Raw genomic sequence first — 18,334 nt, 5'->3', positions numbered from 1 at the left:
GTTTTCTGTCTGTATTTATCTGTAAAAATCCGTAAAAACGGAAAACAGGGAGCCTTAGTCATGGCTGACTCGAAGGTCTAAATGTGGTATCACATATATTGTTTCAACCTTGGGGCCACTGTTGTCATCAACCCTGTTTTCTTTCTATTCGCAGCTTTGGACTGCGTTGTGTCTTGGCACCTCCTATTCTTTCTTCGGTCAGTTCTCCAGTCTGACTGCTTCCTTGCTGTGGACTGAAGGTCTGGTGCTTGTAACTGAAGCCCTGCCTGGCACCTGCTATCTGTGCCCTCTGCCTTTCACTATGGAAAGCCTGCCCCTGCCTGCAATGCGATTCATTCTGCAGAGGCCTCCTGGGGATCAGGGACTTTTAATCATGGGAGACAAGAGGGATGCACTTCCCTGGCCGAGGCACAGCACAAAATGTTTAATTAATAGGGTAAGCTTTAGGCGTCAGCGGTGCCATGGAGATTTCAAGCATTATTCATCATTTCTGAACAATAGAGGGAAAGGGGCAGGGTGGTTGTCTTTCATGTGTGACACCTGCAGATATTTCTGGGTTTTTAGCTTGCTGAAATTTGCATCCTCGGGGAAGTCGCTTACTCGTGGTGTCTTTACATACATGGGACTACAAGTCCAAGAATGCACAGTGTGCTGAGGGCGAAGTAAGCACATTTGAAAGGGTAAGTCATACATGACTGAGGGTCTCTGTTGTGGTTATGGACAGAGCCAGGTTTAGGGCTGTGCGACCGGTGCCATTATGAGATTAATAGTACCTGCTGCAGAGTCCCTTTTGTCCTATGGGTTTAAAAGCACCTGTTACAGTTTCTTGTGTGTCAAGCATTTTTAAGAAAACAAAAAAATGTCAAGATAGCTCTAGTGATTAATGTACTTGCTGGAGAAGGATAAAGTTTTGTCTAGTGGAAGTTATGATTCATAATAAAGTAGCACAGAGAGTTAATATGCCTGCTGCAAAATAATACATAATACAGATCAAAGAATTGCATTTTATGCACTTAGTTCAGTGGGTTACTGCTTTTGTCACAAAGATATTTTCTTAACTTGCAGTTCATAAGTTACTGTCCTAATATAGCACAGTATAAACTGTCATCAAAGAGCTGTATGCAAACTACAAGATATAGGTTAGAACGGCAAATGTTCCCTTCCGTTATCCTAATGTTGTTAATAAGGGTTAGTTTGGGTAAAAATACACTTATTAGTAAAGGCAGCCCCAACCACTGCATTATGTTTTAAATCTGTAGTTTGTGCTTCTCCAGATCACGTACTCTTAAAATATACTACCTACCAGTATGGATGGCTTGTGACTCCTACGCCTTGTAGTCCTCATTGTCGTTTGTATCATTTTCCAAACACCTATTTACACACTTATGATTCGCTGTCTCTGTATAATATGTGTGTAATGTAAAGTGCTGTAGCACCCTACACTGGTATGAGTAGCTCTAAAACAAATAAAATACATGCAGAAGCGGGGGTATAGAGGTATGGCGGCACTGTTGGAGGGTGGTAGTGATGGAGTCCATGGAGAAGCTGGTCACTGGGGGCGCCTTCAAAGACAGTCGCACCAGGTGCCACCAGTGATAAAGCCGGCCCTGGTTATGGACACGGAGCTTATAAATTGAGGGCCGGATTTATCAAGATTCTACGCAGCGCAGCAAGGTAACTTGCTGCGCTGCGCCAAATGGAGAGGGTAGGAATGCGCCATATTTACTAACATATGTCCCATTCCTGCTCTCTCTCTGTGCTGGTGCACTAATGGGTGCCAAGTGCCAACGCAGGCACCCTTCCACCATGGTACAAGGGTGCCTGAGTTACACCCAGGACTGGTTTTGTACAGCATACTTAAAAAGGGGATACATGAGGAGAAATGAAGATATTTATCCTAGTTCCCCTCTCTTGGGGTGGCGTAAAATTTTGACGCATTCCCAGGTTTACTTATCTCAGTAAATCTGGGACTGCGACAAAAAGCATGGGTGGATGCGTGGGAACTCCCACGCTCCACCCATGCCACGCCTTGCTGGTACAGAGTAACATAAGGCAGAGGCGTGCGCTGCCTTGCGTTACTTCAGATTTACCAAGCCCCCCAGGGCCACACACGGTGGCTTTGTGTGGATTGGTAAATCTGATTTAAGGATTGTGGCGCCCTTTCATCACCTTGTGTGAGGCAAGAGATTGATAAATTTGACGCTCAGAGTGTAGGCGGGGATTAATAGAGGTGAGCGAGCCAACAAATTAACAGGGAGAGCCACGCTAGAGCCGAGCCAACGGTCCGCTGTGGCTCTAAGAGCACGCGAACTAGTCGAGTCCTGAAAATATTTGCCATGTAAATCATGGAACAAACATCACGTCAGAATATGGTACGGTGTCTTCGAAATTCAAAAAGCATATTTCTTTAACACGGGAAACCATTTCACCGTAGCACTTCAGATTGTTTCTCTGCATGAAGGAGTGTTTATTAATAGACAGTAGCGGTCCATGGAGGGAGTTCCGTGGGGCGGTGAGGCGGGACGGGGAGGGGGCAGGGTGGGGAAATGTAAACACCGGAATATGGATGAACGGAGGTAAGTACACATTTAAATAAATAAAACAAATTTCGTTGCGCCCGCTGCATCGCAAAATGCGATGCAGCGCGCGCAACGAAATTCGTGCTCCCGCCATGATGACAAATCTATTTATGAACAAAGAGTTAAGTCGCTTGATATGTGTACACTAGATGTGGTCTATTTTGGATCATACACAGAGCAAAATGATAGTTAATGAAATAAAACACAAGAAAGCATTCAATAAAGTGCACCTTCACGAAGTAACATGTTTGAAGGTGCTCTACCATCTGAAAATGAGCAAAAAGGAGACTCGGTAAAATAAAGAGTTTGCTTTTGATCACACAATTTGGTGAAGGGGGAGGGATGTCGGGAATGTTCTCAGATCTTCTAGTTTCACGCTGTGCAATTCAACCAGTAAATGGGTATGTCTTTCTGACATCAAAGGTTAATGCTTTGTCCTTAATTCTTGGAAGAGGAAATGAGTGCGTGGGAGACAGGCAGAATCCACATTTTATTTCTGGCATCTTCACATATTGCATGGAAACCTTGCCCACAGACATATGAGCATCGCTTCACAACAGACACTGATTATAAGATGTTTTGTGTGCTTCTGGGAGATTGGCTGTATTTACAGGATGCAGAGCAGATCCTGGAATTTGCACCCAGTTCCCCATGCTGCTTAAGTAACTAAGGGCATCGTGTGAAAGCGCAGGTTGTTTTGGGCTCGAGGTTCCAAGCTGACCTGGAGCCTGGTTCAAGTTTTCCAGTTCGATGCTTGAGTCCCATTTTTGTCTGTGGCATTCTGGGATTTGCAGTCCTGTCGATACTTTTATGGAATCAGGGTTATATATTCCAGGATGCACACATAAACCATCTACTGGATGAGCTACCCACGCGTGGAGCTGGGAAACGTATCTTTTTACAGGCTTTCTGCATTGTTTGTCAATATTTCATTGTAGATGCCTTCAGCTGTACAGACTGCTGACACCTCCTGTTTAATCTTCACTTTTAAAACAATAAATTAAAAATAAATTATTTTGACGTCCATCAGATGTTTACCTCTGAGTTGGGCATCTTTCATCAACGTTCACAGACATCTCATCTCGAGTGTGGCTTATGCATGGAGGTTTCTGTTTTCGATGTGTTACCCAGCCCTTGGGCTTGTGGGTTAAGGTGACTCTCCACGAGCCCCCATCTGTTCAATCTGCACCCCCTGCCAATATGCACATCTGCATGCATAAGATCCATACAGGCCTTGTGTTCGTGACTCACTCGCCGTTCTTCATGGCAACAGCTCTCTGTGTTGCTCGGCCAGACTGTCTGGGACCCATGTACTGTGAATCTTGTTGCTAAGTAAAAGTCTTTTGCTGAAATGTTCCTGCTTCTTTTCCGAAATTAATAATTATGACTAATTTAAGATGCCATCAATCTTTTTCTACTCCCCCTACCAGAGTTCTTGACACTCCCACCCCCTTCACTTTTGCTCCTCAACTTTACTCCCTCTTTTAACTCCTTCCTGTAGCACTATGGTCTTAGTGAGTCTTAAAGTGTCCAAAAGGTGACATGTTGAAGATGGTGAAGAATTCTTGAGCTTTCCAGTGCCACGCTTGAGTAGCCCTTCCAGGTTAGGTTTCTTTTTTGTTGCATGCTGGCACTTGTAGCCCTGTTTTTAATTGGAAAAAGCAGACTACAAATTCCAGAATGCAAAGCAAAAACCTGGAGTCGATGAGCTACTCAAACATCGACCTGAGAAACTTGAGAGCTCTGGCCGGTCCTATGCAAAGCTCTGTTCAATACATAAATATGTCATAGGCTGTGGCCTTTCATGGTAAGTTTGGCCGTCCTGTAGCTGGAGGTCATGGTGGACAGGTGGCATAAAAGTGGTCTCACTACATTGCTAGATTCTACACCACCTCCTCATTTCACTCCCCCCCCCTCCCCCGGATGGCCTATTCCTAGTGCACTTATAACACTCCATAATCTCTCCAAAGTACTACTGGAACGGAGAAGGTTTTTCTGCATGGCTCTGCATAGAAGTCTCTATAGCATGCAGTACTGTTTTCATCCCCCATGCATGTGTGACCCGAGTGGTTGGGAGAGAGACTGCTGTCATCTCCCCGGACTGCAGAGGACTGCCAGCAATGGCAGAGAAGTGATTCTAGTGGAGGCGAGGTCTTTTTTGCTGTTGCCTGCTTGGGAGAGCAGCCTACCGACTCTGTCCATGTTCTTAAAATATTCCAAAATCAAAATGGATGTTGCTCAAACTTGCAGTATGAGGCGTGCATGTTGCATGTGCACACATTACATGCAGTTGAAGGATGCATGTGCAGAGCGAGTAAGTGATTGTGGCTACAGCCAGAGTGGGTTCCATTTTGTATGAGAGATATTGTATTCAGTAATTAAGATGGAGGCTTGGAGGGACAGTCCAGAGTGCAAATGTATATTCCAGAGCCCCCCTTTCCATCCCTTCAACAAACCCTCTGGGAATCTCTTTCGGTAGGTTTGACAGTAGATTGTTGCTGAAATTAAGAAAGGCGTCATGGTCTCTTTGGAGCCCCTTCCTGACCTGTTGCTCCTTGGGAGAATCACCTCGCCACAGGCTAATAGGTAGTTACATTTGCAGCCTTCCCTGTCTGTGTGCTCTTCTTTTGGGTTGCTCCGGAGACTAAACTCATAATTTCCCCGTCCCTTCCAGCTCACATTATCACAAAGACCATCGCCGGACTTAATATTACAATTATGCAAAACAACCAGAATCAGTCACAGAACTGAACTGCTGTAACATATAAGGACTGGGTATAAAGACGGAGCAGAAACTCCAGTCATTGTGCCAAAATGTCCTGACTGGAAGCCTAGGGTCCCACACTAGTGGTGGTCAGAAGAATCTCTTGGCCTCCCTGTTTGCAGTACTGACCTCCAACGCCCATTGTCAGGTGTGAACCAGTAGCCTGAATCAATGCGCTCAGCAGTCAGGAGAGGTTGCCTTCATCCTACTTCGAAGAAGTGAGATATCTGCTCAGAAAGACACTGGAGGGTTCCTTGCAAGAAGAAGCTACTCAAAAAGAGCAGAGACTACGAAGAGCTGAGACGAAGCGACACAAACAGCACAACATTGGGGCGGCCTCCATCGAGAGACTGAGCAAAGTCTGGGGGCTTGGACATCTCTTCCTGGTAGAAGTGACATTGAAACTTTGAGCTTAGGGTGTCACAGAATTCATCCCCAAAATTAATTTCCCACTAAGGCTTAGCACCCAGAAGAGCCAAAGCGCTGTGACAACAGTATCGTGGACATGGTCAGACATTAAAGAAAACTCAAATTACCAAAGGCAAGCTGAAAGGTATCAGAAGAGGGTCACTGCTGTGGCAAGGAGTGGGCACCTGCTTGTTTGGGGAGCGAGGGCTTGGGATTGGGCTTGAGGAAGAGTCAAGCAGCAAGATTCACGCAACTGCAAGATCTGCACCACCTATGAATGTCTGAGTGACTTGTGCTGGCACTGCCGAGACTTACCTTACGTTATGGTCATGATGCCAGCATGCATTGTGAACTCCACCAGCTGCGACGGGGCCGCAAATAACGCATCCTTGCTGGTGGAATGTGCTGGCCGCAAACCACCGAAGCAGCTAAAGCTCCGCTGATACATGCTTAGGACAGAGAAAGATAGTATGACATTGCTTTCTGAGGGGAAATGTTAGTGCAATCGAGAGGGATTCGACTGAATATTTTGCTGAAAACAGCCATTATCCCTGCAAAGCACTGTAAAATTCCCATGCACCTGGCCAGGGCCAATGTAACATCCCCGAAAAGACTGCCCCGTGCAATACTGTAGGTAATGCGTTAACTAGTACTTGAATAACTGCCCTCTGCTTAATTTAGTACAGTAATCTATTTGCCTGTGTGATAAGATTGAAGTATTGTTCCTTTAATCTAAAACTAAAGTACAGGTTGTTCAGTGAGTCATTCTCACCTGATTTCTATTCATCGCCGAGACTTTAACCTCACACCACCTCCGTGGGTAAGCTTTGGCCTGCTGGACTTCACTACCTCGAGAGTCAAGTGCTAAAGCGGCGCACTTGGAGAAGGTTAAGCTCCTGGGCTACAGTGGTAAATGGCTCTGATTGACACAGTATAAGTCCAGAAACCCCTCACTGCCCAGAGTCTCCTAAAACAAGTTCACACAAGCTTACTACCCAGAATGCCCAGTGGCTCTAACTAACATAGCCCACAACAAAGCTGCAGGCCAAGAGGCAAGGGCAGAAGGTAATGGGACCTGAGACAAGGAAGGACACACTGGAGTATTGAAATTACCAGTAAGAAATCTAGGAATCTAATGCCAACTGGGCTCAATTCCACTGCCACTCAACCCAAAAAGGTTCCATTGGCTGATACATCACTGTTAAACCTTTGCTCCGCAATGAGGAATCACTTAGAGTAGCTGGGCATCGGCAATGGGGATCTTCAGGTGAACAGCGGATGCTTCATTTCCTTAACCAGTCATGGCACGCATGGGCACTCAAGAGGAAGTGAGGGTCAGAACTGGAAACCCTGGTGGTAGGCGAGCGTGCGGTTTAATCCCTGCCCTTAGATAGGCAACTGAAGAGCCGTACTATGATTAGGGCCAGGTCTTATTGCAAGGATGGTCGAGATTACATTGTCTACTGAACTGCATTGAACAAAGTCACAGAAGCAAAGCTGCACATTTTATGGACAAATTAGGAACCAAATGAGGGTCGGGCCTTCTACATTGAGGGGCCATTGACAGAAGTGCATTGACGGCATATTTAATTGAAAGTAAGGCTTCCAGTTTGCCATTTTTACTGAATTTTATAGATACATACAAACAGCTGTGCAGTTTGACAGGTAGGAAAGTTAAAAAAGAATGATTTCCTAATTAAGCCTAAATAACTGCAACAGAGCAGCTGTTTAAGCTGTTCTAAAATGCAAATGTTTTCAGATGACTGCATTGTACTGTAAATGGCTAAACCCCATGTAACATTCAAACACGAGTAAACATTTCTTTGTTAAATAAATGTAGAAATATACCCATCGCAGCTTCATTTTGCACACTAAACACAAAATAAATATGGATACAGATTGATAACGCGAGCAAAAAATAAATATGAATATATACAGACAGAAATATATAAAAAATATACCATAAAACAGGGAGCCCTAATTGTAAATGAATAAATAATCCTTTACATTCAGATAACTGTACCCTTTCTTTCCCCTTGTAAGAGTGGGATTACGAGTACAAGAGAGCAAAGAGGAAACCAGGCCTTAATGTGTTACCAGAACATGGGTTGACTCCCAACTTTGTGAGACTTACATGCAAACCTGAACCAAAAGAACTCCTGGTTTTAATATGGTTTTATTAAATCAGGAGGAGAGGTTCTCCTGACTCTTAGAGTCTCTCCCTTTTGTAGAATAACCATAACTCCTCCAAACCTTGCTCCAGCGTGCTCACCATACCTGAACCGGAGAAGGTTCTTTCCAAGCCTGGGCAATTCGGAGACGGAATTGCTGCTTGCACAAAGAAGGAAAACCAGCACGATAAAGAAGAAGAAGAAGAGCGCAGAGCTCCACAGGAAGGGACTTGATTACATTTGCTAAAAACATGCATTTTCATGTAGCGCTCCACCCCACACATCTGCTGTTTCTAAGCACCGTGAATAACAATTATTACTGTTACTGATTATGTTATTCACCAGTCTTTGAAAGGATGTTAAACTGAGCTAGTCCAGCTAGGATTTGAATGTGTGGTCTTACCCTTCACCACACTTCAACAAACACCGATTAGTTTGAGCCACGCAGTTGGTGGGGTGGTGGGGAGAAGGTTTATGGGAGTTGTTTTAACATCTAAAGCTATAAGAGTCACGAACAATGACTTACACGTGCCGAATGAGAGAATAAAGGGTTGCAGAGCACAGCTCTTTAAAAGGAATCGCTGCTCTAATGCTGGATCCCCAACTCCCACCCCTCATCACACCTCAAAACTAGATAAGGCTTTCCTAAAATGAGTTCGCTGAATGGTTTTCATTGCTTTCACGTGAGTCACTGAGGAGGATTGCCCACCCCTCTCAAAGAAAGGCCCTTCTGATGTCAGAATAGATTTGCAAATGTTTTACATAGTGTCTCGCATAAGTGCACATTTGCATTTCCTTGTTTTAGTTCCCAGCTCTCCTCTCTCTTGGCCTGTGAGTGCACCCTTCAGCTCATGGAATGGGGTCCAGCTTTTATGGTATTTTCTTCTGTATTAAAACTCCATTATGAAATCTCCTCAAATAAAACGGACAGGGGAACGTTGTTTTCTGTCTGTATTCATGAGTAAAGATCGTATTTATAGAGCTCTGAAACACAAACAGCACATAAAAAATAAAGTAAAGGGCTAATGCCTGTGCCCCCCCACCCCCCAGACTCTCACGCGTCCGCTGTCTCTATGGTGCATAATCCCAAAACGCATAACATCCCAACATTTTGAACCTGGTAAACTGGAGATTTTGAAATAAAAATCAGGAGGACTGATTTTTCTCATTAACTTATATTGAATATGAGATTTTAGGCAGAAGACACCTAAAATATAGCCTTTTTGGGCTTACAAAATGGAGAGTCTCCCACCTGAATTGGGTCTGTTGGCATGTCTGAACCGAACCCTCCAATGCCCTCGTTCTCCTCCTCATGGCTCACGCAGTGAAAACCACGTTTGATATAAGCGTCCTTACAATCGTTGCAGAGCAGTGGGATGGGGCATGGGTTTCTGAAGCAGTCTCTTTGCCATGAGCAGTAGTGTTTATAGTATTTCTATGGTTTCTCCCTTGCTAGAAGTTCCTGTGTGTGCGACCAGTCGGGGCAGACATCCCCCTCACTGTGCTTGTTTCTGTATCTTTTCCAAATTGCGGTTCTGTTCATGGCGAGTGGCGCAAGGTATGGCATATGGCGTGGGCTTACCCTGCAACACCTGGTACGTTTCAGTGTTTTGATGAGATTGAGCCAGAACCAGAACTTACCTTTTAACTGTGTATTTCTTTCCATAAATGTCATTGTTTTTTTATGATGCTCTTAAGAGGCAACTCTCGCTAGGTTGGGGCGATGGGGGTTACGTGTAGGGCCTGGCATGCAGCCTGGCCCTGTTCCCAGCCCACCATGGCCACCCGTTCACAGCTGCACATAGCAAATTGGAGTCACTAATTGTGAACAATGTGAGTCCATCACAAGTAATACGTCTGTAATCTCTCTGCTGCTGGGGACCAGGCACTCCTAAGTAGCACCTGACTCTCTCATTGTAGCAAGGCAGAGCATTCAAAGGCCTACTCAGGGGAGCAGATGTGTCCTAGTATAGCAGTCCCTAGGTTCACAACAAACAGTACTCAATAAATCATTTCCCAGACAGTGCTTTTAGTTATAAAACAAAAAGAATTAGGTACTTTGGTGGGGATGGCTCCACTCTCTTCTGCCCTCCCTGGGGCCCCTCTGAACACATTATAAACATTGTATGAGCCACTACAGTGCCTCATTGGGCAAATCACTGCTCAGCTGTTTGACCTCGCAGCAAAGTCTCTGATGTACTGCGGGTCATGATCTGCTTTTATTTGAAAAACAAGAGGAGAGAACCCCTACTCTGCTTAACCATTCTCTCTGTACCCGCCCCAGGGGATCACCCTATGGTGTTAAAAGGACTCTCATCCACTGGGATTCCAAGTGGCATCCCAGAGTCCTTATCAACATACCTGGTGTATCTGGACGGGTTCAGCGTGGTTGCAAAGGGAGCTCTGTGGTTATTGGTTGGGATCCTAGAGTTAAAATAGTCTGTCAAGTCCTGAGGGTTTATGTTCTTTTCAAAGGGCCCCCTGCTGGAGTTAAAAACAGATTACGGGGAAGGAGCAACCAAACAGGTTCACAGCTAGGAAGAGACCTTTGATTAAACTTTGACTACAAGGTCTATCTGCCTCCTTACCCTCATGGAGCTCTAAATAGAATGCTACTATAGCAAGGCAAACATAGAGTTCTAATGGGTCAGTATGTACAGCTTGTATGAGTATGGCGATTGGAAGTTTCACAATTGAATGCACACAAATAGGATACTAAGGGGATCCTTGTGAGATCCTGACAAAAGTCAACTATTCCGATGAGGAATTGATGTGATGACTGAAACAGGTTGACCCGGGGATACAGAGGATACTCATTTCCTTAGTGCATCCCCACCTGTTTTTAACACCATCAGGGTACCGTCTGAAAATAAAACTGACCCTCAGGACACCCTGGACTATTTTAAATCTAAGACTCCACCCAATAACAAAAGCGCTTCCTTGGCTACCAAGGTTGAGCCCGTCCAGATACACTAGGTATCTGGAAAAGGACTCTATGATGAAGCATTCCACTTGGACCTCCAGTGGGTGATAGTCCTTTCGACAGCATGGGGGGATCCCCTTGGCGGGTACAGAGCGATAGGCTAAGCACAATAGGGGTTCCCTCCTGTTGGTTTTGAATGGTTAGATGTTTGGGAAGACAAGCAAACTCTGCATAATTTCTCACTCCCTTCTTCTTGGAACACACTGTTTTTATTTGAGACTGTGGAATGTCAACACCTTTATATTTCAACCGACGTTATTAGAGATCACTGTGATAAGAGCAGAGGCTCCTCCGTTATGACAGAGGACAATCACCCCCCCCGCCAGCACATATGCAAAACTTGTAAAATAAAATGATAACACAGGTTTATCATCATTTTATTTTACTTCAGAGGGCAGAGTCTAGGGGGCGGGGCATTGTGGTGACGGCATAGGAACAGTGGTGGGCACTGCTGCTCAGTGTGCATGTGGGTTTTGCCGGACGTCCTAGGATGGCCAAACCAACATGCACACTGAGATGTCTCCAACCCGAGCTGCGTTGCTGGGTTAGAGGTATCAGGCACAGGCTCCCAGTCGCCGTGGGAGCGCAAATCCAGCATGCTCAGGCCGATGCCGGCGCTTCTCTTATGCTGCCATCAGCAAGAGAGCAACGTCTGAATTGGCCGTATGGGTGGCTGGGAGCCTCAGCCTGTGCTGCAGAGGAGCTGACCTATCTCATCACTTTTCCTGAAACCAGCCGCTCCTGCCTGATACAGCTATGCCATGTACTATACAGGACCCATTTCTTCTCCTTCTGTTACTCTCAGGTTTCAGCCATATCCACTTTTATTTTGCCCTAGAGTGACTCCGTCTCCCAAGCTTCTCAATTAAGTCACAAGTATTATTTGTTCACAAATTGGTTTCACGCTCATTGTTTCCAGCACGACGTGTTTGTTATTTACAGACCACCAATCATTGGGGGCCCTTTTCATCTAACACACAAAAGATGATGGGAGGAATACTTGCAATGGGTCTAACGTCTGGCAATCGCTCGGGTAGCATTCCAACCCATCATTCTTTTGCCCACCATGTCACCCCAGCTTGCACTCAACCATATGCAAATCATTTGTGACCGTGCACCAATAGAAAATGTCCAACCCGAACTGCCAGGCCAGGTCCTCCTTTTTCAATCGCCATTAGGCTCAGTCATGAGACCTCAACTCTAATAGGGCTGATGTACACCTTCTGGCACCCCACCCCAGTGTTTTTGGCCACATGCCCTCATGGAGCCAATCAAGCAATATAGCCGCTTGTATCTTTCCAAAAGGGTTTTCTAGTTTCTCTCTAAAATTATTGCCCCCACCTAGCCATGCTGTTCCTCATTACAGGGACACTCAATAAGTCATCCCTACATTGTTTCAGCTCAATCTCATATGGAGTTGGGTAAACTATATATAGAAGAATCCATGAGATTATGATCAACCATCCTTCGGTAACTATTATTACAATTTACTCCTTCAGCTTTAGGTTTGTTAAACTGGATTGCGGTTACTACTGATACCTGCATCAATCTGGGTGGCGCTTTGCGTACAACATGAGGGCTCACACATTCTTTTCACTGTCATCTCTTAAAGTTTTATACAGCGTGGACCCCACATTTACTGTGCCTGACCTTCAGTGCTTCTCTTCAAGATTCCAAGTGTTAGTAAGCATGATCTAAATCTTTATAATACCATTAGATAGTTTCTATATATGTATCTATTAACAGCTTTGAGAAAGCCTCAGTCCCGCACACCATTGGGGGTAACACGCATGCCTTCTATACCTCAAATACTGACTTGCTGTATCTCAAATACTGCAGGGGCAGCTCCTCCGTTTCAGCGGAAATTCCCCCAGGGAGAAAAATAAAATAGTAATTAAGTTAAATCCTTACCGTTTTATTTTTCTTCACCCAGTCCGAACGGAGCGTCAGTATGGGTGCAGGGCTGCTGTTAAATGACAGCAGCAGAGAGAGCAGGACACTTTCAGTTTAAAGTGCGCATGTTTTTTTTGGCCGGCCGGCTTGCAACGTCCAGCCACACATGTGTACTTCAAACCTCTCTAACCCAGCGTTAGAGAAAGCTAAAGCAGAGCGCTGTGGATCACTGAGTGAGGCCGCTCCCACCAATACTAGCATTGCTCTTGTGCTGGTGAGAGCAGCGCTAGGATTGGTGAAGGGAGTTTGGAGCCTGCCTGCCTCGAGGAGAGAAGACCAGCGAGGAGGAGGAGGAGGAGGAGGAGGAGGCGGTTACGTCGCGTTGCGCATGCAGGCAAGTTGTTTTAATTTTTTTTGTTTTATGTTAACGTCCCATCCACCCTACCACCCATGGGACAAGCCAGCCACCACTACTGCACAGAAGATTCTAAGAAATAAATAAAGCACCTTGATGCAATCCAGTGAGCATGTACTGATTATTATGCTTGGACTGAATGACACCGTTGACACTGTGTAACCTATTATGGGTTTATATGCATTCCACAGTCTCGATTAGTTCAAGATGTGAGGGATAGGGACTCAGCCCATGGTTCTAGGAATGTAAATATACACCAACAACATACACCACTAAACAATTTTACTTGTCATTAAAGTGACTAGTCAGGGTTCTGGGCCCCAACTCTCAAGTAGTAGATGTTCTGCTTTTAAACTTTTTTTTTTACATATGCTCCTGGGTGCTTTGGGGTTTGTATAAGGATGCCTGTCCCCTAGCAGGCACCTGAAGCGGCTTACCATTGGGGACCGTGGGGGAGCTCCCAACCCCTGTGGTACCTGCCAGCTCTCTTGCACCCCGCAATCAGCTGCCCCGCACCATCCTACTCCTCCCAGCCACAGGCCGTGGGGGCAATGGAGTAAAATTATCCTGAGGCTCAGGTACTCCCCTGGAGCCATTAGGCTCAGGAGCACGTCAGTGTTCCTAGCATCCACTGTGGTCCCCAGGCTGCTACCGGGCCCAGGGGACAATGTAGTATCCGAGCACTCAATTTTGTTTTTCACATTGTGTGAGTCCCCAGGGAAATTCAAAAGTTCCAGGGGCTGGGGCCATTACTTCTTATATTGACCCCTGGGTCCCTGGTCCTCCGCAGGGTTTCTGGAACCAGAGGGGAGCAAGAGCCTGACATGTTGTTCCCACCCCCAGACCCCAGAAAATACACCATTATGTTATCTTTCTTTGTCTCTTGGGGTTGTTGCAAGGAATAATGACCACCCCATTATAATTTTTATATGTCTCCAGGAGTGTATGCAAAGAAAAAAGAAAAGCAACATGGTAATGTGAAGCATTACAAGTAAATAGCATGGGAATAGATATGCATTTGTGTGGAAGCAAATAACAGTAGAATAATACTGGTGTGTTTTAAAGGTAAGGTCACAGATGTACTGTCAAGCCAGACCTAAAAATCCATATAGGTTATTGACTGCCCTTCTCCTATCTGTGCTGCTGTGAGAGAAAAACATAAACTATCTAGTTATCGAAGACACTTTAATAGCATTCCAAGGTCATGTGAATATGTGTCCCTGAAAGTTCGAGCTCAGGCAGCTGGATAAATAAAAACATGATCACAGCTGTGTGGAGAGCAAGCAGTGCTTAATTTGAGCCTGTGGTTTACGGTACTCGGCACTGGCTCTTGTCAACACCGACACTTATGGCAGTCTGCCACATGGTGGCACTGTTTGACTAATTTAGAGATGAGCACAACAGTTGATTATTCATTCAATATACATTAAAAATGACTGATAGCTGCCACCCAAGCTACTATTATAGCTTTGGGGGCCTGGAATAGTTTGAACACGTAGGAGTGTGATGGTTAATAGTAGTGTTGTTACTGTTATTGCCAGGGCTTGCAGGGTAAATGAGTGGTGCAACTTGCAGTGGCCTTCTGAGGAGGGCCCTAGCACTTATGTGTTTTTTTTTTTTTACAAATTAAGCACTGAGGGTGAGCACTTTTTTGTAGAACCACACAACTTCTGCCCAATCAAAACATGTACTCCTGGCTCCCAATAAGTAGGCAAACTCAAAGCCCTTCCCTTGTGATGCTCACATAATTGTCTGGAGCAGTTGTGCCAGAACATACAAAAAGAGCAGCACTCTGCTCAGAAAGTACATTGTCCCGGGGCCCTAAACACCTGAGGAGCAGCTGTCGACATTAGAGCGCCCCAAGCTCCTAAACCTGGGGGCTCCCAGAGAAGGCCTGAGACCATATTGATGCGCAGATGCCCGCTCCGAGGGCCTCAGGGGACAGGATGGTGTGATGCAACCGGTCTTTGCCCGCGCTGGTCGCTGAGAGGAGGAGAAGAGATCTACTGCCATTGAAGGCAGTCCTGGAGTGAGGGAGCAGATACGGACCGCAGGGCTGTTTCTCGCCCATTTTCCCCAACAGAGAGCTGCTTTGGGTGCACGTGTGATGCCAGGCAGCTGTATACAAACCCAAAAGTGCCTGACAGTACATTTTTTTTAAGTTTAAAAACAAAACATGGTCAACACCACAACAGAAGCATTGCCACGAGTTACAGCCTACCCCATAAGGAATTGGGAAGGCCACAAAATCAGCATAACGTGTTAAGTTGTGCCTCATAGAAGGTAGAGACACCACCAATGTTTTTGCCATTCATTTTAAAGTCAAATCAAAAAATGTCCTTTCTATGAAACGTGTGGCAGCTGATCCATAACTATACAGTGGCAACTACCATTGTGATTGATGTAGGACGATATTACACACTACCTGTTATGTAGTTATGTTAAATGTTTATTTTGGGGTAGTTACAGTGAAAAAGCTGTCTTGCTCAAAGTGTAGCTAACAATGGACAATGAATAAAAAATGTTTAAGTTCACCTTTCCTAAAAAAAAAAAAACGTTGATAAAACAATAGAGAATGGTGAGGGCCAGTGGTTTTATGCAATTTGTGGCTGCAGCATTTACCACATAATTATTAACTTATGACATTTGCCACATAATTTGCATAATTCCCACTTTCACAAAATATATTGTTTCTAGCTCAAATGGATGAAAATAATACTGATAGAGAATGTGCCGCAAAATGTGGCCTTTTGCCACATAATTTTGATACCTTTGCTGCATAATTTAGATAACCTTGCCACATACTCCAAGTGGTCCTCACAAAGGTAAAGCTGGGGGGAGGGGCTTGGGGCTGTTATTATGATGATGAATCTCGTATTCAAAAGGGAGTCATGAACTATATTCCATATTTCACGGTTTACTGTCACATATGGATTTTTATATCACTGCATTTTGTGCAATAATGCCCCTCAATCATGCACTGATGGGCAGACTCGAATTAGAGGTTTTAGATTTTGTGGCTATAAAACAGTAACATTGACACGAGTCCTTTAACCCAGCTTCGCCCAATCTGTGGACTGCATGGTATAGGACCAGCCAATGGAGCCATGAATCTTATACAAGGAAACTAACTATCCAATCCAGTTAATAGAGAGGACAATGCTATTCATGGCCATAATAGATTTATTATTTTAAGATGTTATGTTTTAACTGCAACAGTTCGACAAAATCATGCTTTTTACTTTCCGTATTGAAGGCAGACGTGTTGCTTTTACACAGTTTAACGTGCATTTAATTGCGTTTACAGAGTTTTGTGCATTTGGAACGGAATTTAAAATGTTGTCATCACTACTTAGTGTAATGGTTTGGTTTAAGCGAGCAGTAGCGTCGAACTGCGCTTTCCTGATCCCTTCGGCTGATACAGGGAGCTGTTCCTCTTTTATGGCACGCTAACAGCTGCCTTCCCCTTGCCATGACTCGGAGATGACAGCGTTAAGCTACATTATGTAATGTTGCCTATTTCCTTTGCACTTTAGGCCACCATAAAAGTGCCATGAATTGCGGCTGGATGAGTCTGTGAGTGATAAATCGCGTTTTGTGGCCCTTTCTCACACCTCATTTCTTCCAGAGGTCTAACCTGGGAGGCAGCGCTTCCTCACTGTCGACAGATGGGCCATGAAGTTGCCTGCTGGCGGAAATCTGTCTTCGCAGTGCCCATTCTGGATGCCCTGAAGAGCTGGCAGCTGCACCACCAGCAGTTGTGTGCCCCTCGGCAGCCTTCCTTTCAAGACAAATCACCTTCATTGGCATGAGCATGTCTGCAAGAACCCAAGCTCCATCACTTTTATAGGTATGGGCTTAATGCTAACTTTTTGCTGTCCCTGCAAACGTATTGCCAAGGCATGTGTATGGGGTTAGGGTAAAGTCAATGGTGCAACACAGGCCCCTGCGACCACTGCAGTGCGGGGGGGCAACCCTACAGGAGGCTCCTCCAATATGTCCAAGACCAATGTCAGAGAGATATGGCAGACCCATGGGCCCCTCGCCACATTCTGTAGGAGGGGCCCATTATTTTACGTCACACCACTGGGTAAAGTGACCAGCTGGTGCCAAGGGAAAAAGAAGTACGGATGCTACGAGGGCTATATACCCCCTCTAGCACTTGGGCACACAGCTTTTTAGCTGCCATTTTCTAGAGCTGCCTTCCCCATCTCGCTCTTGAATTGGGCAGGCTGTGTGCAAGGGGCTGGTCCAGGGTCTGTAGTGCAAGAGGCAGTGTTGTTGGTGCGCCCACCAGGCCACAGACCGGCAAAGACTTGATAAGGCTTAAAAGAAAGCACTCGCGGCACCAGGCATGCAATGTGGAGAATAACCAGCTACTGCTGCGTGGCCACTGACCTGTTGCAGGCTCCTGGCTGTCAATCACTCTGTGTGATCAGTGCGGGGTCTGACACGCATGACCTAGATACACGTGCATAGAGCGGTCAGGGCCAGGCGTGGCCATTTAACCCTGCAAGAGAAGAAACGGAACGGTGAAGTAAAACACATCTTTGACTGCAGGTGGTTCGGTGCGTTTGTGTCTTTGTACATTTGTGCGTGGGGCTGTAAGTGTGCCTGGTATAGTGACCCTCGAGATTCCAGTGTCCCCCTTGGTGACATCGAACTCCTGGCATCTGTACGCCCATCTATGGACTCCTTGCTCTCCCTGACCTCGTCGTTCCCCCCAACTCCCGGGGCATTGTGGGCATTTCTTACAGAATGCAGCTCCTTCCACTGTGTCATAATGTGGGCATCCTTAGCATAACTGCGGCCGCCATGCCCTATTTATTTATTTTAAGTGTTTGCACAGGTCTGCCTGATATAGGCATCAGTGTAATTTACATTGGAAACAATGAATATGGTTCTAGGTCTCCAATACTGCAGTGAACAGAATCCCTTTAGGATAACATGGGAGACAACAAACAGCGCACCGCAGGTTAAAATAGATTCAGCATCAAAGGAAGAGCAGCAACATCTGGGCGGAGTGGGTGTTATGTTGGAGAGCAAAGGTAGGAGCTAAAGCATTTGGGGGCAGAAAGGAAAAAGGCAAAGAGTCAGTGTTTTAGGGCAAGTCAAACAGCG

The 18,334-nt window shown here is 45.5% G+C and overlaps 1 protein-coding gene across 5 annotated transcripts in view; it reads right to left on the bottom strand.

The window, feature by feature from the left end:
• Nucleotides 1–18,334, bottom strand: part of RAP1GAP (RAP1 GTPase activating protein) — a 1,002,066-nt gene that overhangs the window by 394,592 nt on the left and 589,140 nt on the right. The window lies entirely within an intron of this gene.

This window comes from Triturus cristatus, chromosome 1_2 (assembly GCF_964204655.1).
Source record: "Triturus cristatus chromosome 1_2, aTriCri1.1, whole genome shotgun sequence".
In the NCBI taxonomy this organism is placed as follows: domain Eukaryota; kingdom Metazoa; phylum Chordata; class Amphibia; order Caudata; family Salamandridae; genus Triturus; species Triturus cristatus.
This window is presented reverse-complemented; position numbering and strand designations above follow the sequence as displayed.